The sequence below is a fragment of the Podarcis gaigeae genome, assembly GCF_964106915.1.
Source record: "Podarcis gaigeae genome assembly, chromosome: 17".
NCBI lineage: Eukaryota > Metazoa > Chordata > Lepidosauria > Squamata > Lacertidae > Podarcis > Podarcis gaigeae.
Genome location: NC_139694.1, coordinates 989,181 through 993,972, shown reverse-complemented (window position 1 = coordinate 993,972; position 4,792 = coordinate 989,181).

Sequence of the window (4,792 nt, the reverse complement as noted above, 5' to 3'; positions counted from 1 at the left end):
ACCACCCCGCCGGTACCGTCGCCTCAGGTACCGAGGGTGCCGCCCCTCCGCTGGCACGGCAGCCAATGGGGAGCCGGCTCGCCCGCCCTCCAGCCAATCGGCGACCGCGAGCGGTGGAAAGGGCAGGTCGAGTCCGTGAGGAAAGGCTGAGGCCCCGCCCACTTCCAGCCTTATATGGCGCGGACGGAGGCCCGCACGGGCTTTGGGCTCAACGCGAAGGTTAGATTGACGTGGGGCGCGGGGGCGGGGAGAGAGAGAACAGGAACTGCGCGAGAGGCCAATGAGCGACTGGGAAGGCGGGGCGGAGGAGCGTCGCTCCAGAAGCCGAAATCTGCCGGATAGAAGCGCAGTAGGAAACATATGCGCGGTAATAGGATGCTTTCATAGAATCATAGAGTTGGAAGAGACCCCAAGGGCCACCGAGTCCAACCCCCTGCCAAGCAGGAAACCCCATCAGAGCACTCCTGACATAGGGCTGTCAAGCCCCTGCTCAAAGACCTCCAAAGAAGGAGACTCCACCACACTCCTTGGCAGCAAATTCCACTGTCGAACAAATTCCACTTTCGTAGTGATGCTTCTTGCGAGAAAAGCAATGACAAACCTAGACAGCATCTTCAAAAGCAGAGACATCACCTTGCCAACAAAGGTCCGTATAGTTCAAGCCATGGTTTTCCCAGTAGTGATGTATGGAAGTGAGAGCTGGACCATAAAGAAGGCTGATCGCCAAAGAATTGATGCTTTTGAATTATGGTGCTGGAGGAGACTCTTGAGAGTCCCATGGACTGCAAGAAGATCCAACCTCACCATTCTGAAGGAAATCAGCCCTGAGTGCTCACCGGAAGGACAGATCCTGAAGCTGAGGCTCCAAGACTTTGGCCACCTCCCTGGAAAAGACCTGATGCTGGGAAAGATGGAGGGCAGAAGGAGAAGGGGACGACAGAGGACGAGATGGTTGGACAGTGTTCTCGAAGCTACCAGCATGAGTTTGACCAAACTGCGGGAGGTGGTGGAAGACAGGAGTGCCTGGCGTGCTCTGGTCCAGGGCGTCACAAAGAGTCGGACACAACTAAACAACAACAACAAAGGATGCTTTCGAAGTGGCACATGTGAAAAAAACCTCATGTGGCCTGTTTTCTTTCCAGATTCCTGCCAAATTATGCCAGCCCTTATTGAGAACTTACTGATGCCCATGGCTGGGCCATGGGAAAGATTCCATCAAGGGTGTCTCTGAAAAATTGTACACATCGCTTGGGAAGACAGGCAAACTGGAAGAAGCAAAGATCACCAGTGTCAAAGCAATGATTCTTCAACATCAGCTTCGTTGGACTGGTCATGTTGTATGGATGCCTGACTATTATCTTCCAAATCAACTCCTCTATTCCGAACTTAAAAATGGAAAGCGGAATGCCAGTGGCCAATAAGAGATTTAAAGACTCTCTCAAGGCAAATCTAAAAATAAATGTTGTATAAACACTGACAACTGGGAAACACTGGCCTGCAAGCGCCCGAATTGGAGAACAGCCTTGACCAAAGGTGTCATGGACTTTGAAGATGCCCAGCACATGTAAGAAACTACAACTCCCAATATTCCTCTGGGGGTAATGTTATTTAAACGTTTTAGACTGGAGTCTTTCAAGCTTCTCTGGCCTACCCCCACGTAAGTGACTGTTAGAGCAAGACAGAGATAAATGGTTTAGATATGCCAAATGGTCCCTTAAGAGCAGCTGGTCACGAAACCACACCAGAACAGATGCAACCCTAGAGTTAATCCAAATTATGCCCAGAGCCTGGTGCACATACTTCAGAACTCACTGGGAATGATGACTGCTTTGCTCTTGTATTTGACATATGTGTGTGAAATCGCCAAAAAAAGTATCACATTTGCCATCAGAAGATAAATTGAGGGCACTGGTTAAGGAAATATGCTAAAAACAGAGTCAAATTGTTTTGATGTTATTTTAAAACCATAATAGCTCAGGAAGAACGATACCATCAAGTGTGAAAGAAGTGAAGGAAGCTTCCTTTTAAAAAAAATGAAGTTTTTCTCAAGTGAGAACACAAAAAAAGAACATACTCTGTACATGTAAACTACAACAGGGGAAGCGAAATATTGAGAGCATATTGCTAGAAGTAGAATTGTAGAGTTGGAAGAGACCCTGAGGGTTATCTAATTCAACCCCCTGAAATGCAGGATATGCAGCTGTCCCATACGGGGATCAAACCTGCAACCTTGGTGTTATCGGCACCATGCTCTAAGGAACTGAGTGACCCACTTGGATCATACAACGTATTTATCCTCAACATGTCTTAAGCTTGGTATCTGAAGAAGTGTGCATGCACACGAAAGCTCATACCAAGAACTGACTTAGTTGGTCTTTAAGGTGCTCCTGGAAGGAATTTTTTTTGTTATGTCTTAAGCTTGTTCACACCTTGAAAGGTCATTTTCAACAAATGAAGCGCTGTATACATTTTGCTAAATAAAATGCCATCTGTGAAAGAACACAGCTCATTAACCAATGTGAGGTTTTAGGCCTGGTTTGACTTGTCAGTCCTACCTTGAATATCCTCTTGGCGGGGTCCGATGATTTGTTTATTTGTTCTTTTTCAGACCATAAACATTTCAAAGCGCTGTACAGCAGATACAACAACAATACAAACAATAAAACAGAATTTAAACCAAGAGAACCAATGAGTGACAAAGTGGCTAGGCTAGGTCAATAAAACAGGAATGCTTGGGAAGGCAAGTCTTTAATGTGCATTGAATAGTTAAGACTGACAATAGTTTCTTCTTCTTTGGTAATCACTCGTAGCCGAGTAAGATTGTCTTCCATAAACATGGGTTTTAACTGTGAAGGCCAATTCTGAATCCACACGTCCTTCCACAGTGGGGACATAGGTTTCCGGGTGGGAGTTGATCACGGTGAGAGTTTGCCAAGCATGCCTTCCTTTTTCCCCCCTTTTGTCCTGAGTTTGAGCATCTTCAGAACCCATCACACCTTCGGTAAAGGCTGTTCTCCAATTGGAGTGCTTGCAGGCTACTGTTTCGCAGTTGGTGTTTATACTACAATTAATGTATGGTGTCTGGAGAAGGTATTCCATAAGGGACAAGGGTGCTGCCTGTTCCATGTCATTCCTAGCACCACTAGGACCTCATCAGATGACCTCTGTGACCTGGCAGGCCTATAAAGGAGAATAATCAGATAGTCTGGTCCTAAATTCTTTAGGATTCCATATTGTACGCCAACTAAACCTTATTGAGCGCTCCCTATCTCTCTCCTGCAAATCTAGTTGTGAGCTACAAGCTTACTTTGCTGGAGTCTGTGCAAATGAGTTTCTGGCCATCTCCCCAGATAAACTCATATTCACTCAAAGCATGCAAGGACAAAGCTAGCTTAGGTGGGAAGTCTGCTTGAGAGGACGATCCAATTTGTCAAGTTGCACCACAGCCTTGTTATATGGGGGATTTGACAATTGTGTCAGTGTATGGACAGTTTTTGTCCATGGAGTTTTCTTGGCAGGGATACTGGAGTGGCTTGCCGGTTCCTCCTCCAGGTGGATCACGTTTGGTCAAAACTCTCCACTATGACCTGTTCATCTTGGGTGCCCTGCTCGGCATAGTTCATAGCTTCTCCGAGTTCTTCAAGCCCCTTCGCCACGGCAAGGCAGTGATCCATGAAGGGTCTGACCAAACTGCGGGAGGCAGTGGAAGACAGAAGTGCCTGGCGTGCTCTGGTCCATGGGGTCACGAAGAGTCGGACACGACTAAACGACTAAACAACAACAACATGGACAGTTTGTGCCTGCGAACTGAGTAGATAAGCTTCTGGTAGAAGTTCATCCAGCCTCATTTTCTAATGCTTGCATCTTGCCTACATCTAGTGATATTTGTTTTCTGAGCCCCTTTTGTGGATTCTTACACAAGCATATTTCCCCCACCAGGAACAGTACTGCAACAGGCTTTCCCCCCAGTTTAAGTTACAGATAGGTAGCCATGTTGGTCTGCCATAGTCAAAACAAAAAAAAATTCCTTCCAGTAGCACCTTAAAGACCAACTAAGTCAGTTCTTGGCATGAGCTTCCGTGTGCATGCACACTGAAGTATCTGAAGAAGTGCGCATGCACACGAAAGCTCATACCAAGAACTGACTTAGTTGGTCTTTAAGGTGCTACTGGAAGGAATTTCCCCCCAGTTTAAAAGTGCCTGATTCTCCCTGAGACCATGATAGTGCAATCAAGTCTCTTCTGCACGGTCTTTCTTATTTATTAGCAGAATCTGCATTTTGGGCTCTCTGTAAATCCTCTGACCCAACTATACCTGCTTCAGAAGAATCTTGCCAGCATGTTACTATGTCACATACCTTGCAGGGTTGGAGACCTGCAATTTCTCTTGCTGGGACAGAGGAAGGGGTGAGAAGTGAGACACAATTCAGGCTCTTGCCTGGCAGTCACTGCAGCTTTTCTCTGCCTGCCTTAAGAGAAAAGGGCATGTCTGGGTTGGAGATGTCAGTCTGCAAGCTGGTCCTACTCTTACTGCATGAGGGTGGTAAATGGAGAATGCTCCCATCTTTAACAGAGAAAGGCAGGTAAGGGAGAAAGGAACCCAAAAACACAAGGCCAGCTCCTGGGCCATGTAACTTGTGGTGCACATTTATTAAGAATGTTTTTTTAAAAAAATAATAATTTTTAGATTCCTAGGATTTCAGAAAGATGAACTTGCTTCTGATGTACAAAGGTGGCGGCTTAAAATTTGTGAACATGTTTTCCTTGCTTATTCATGTAAGATTTAAACAAGG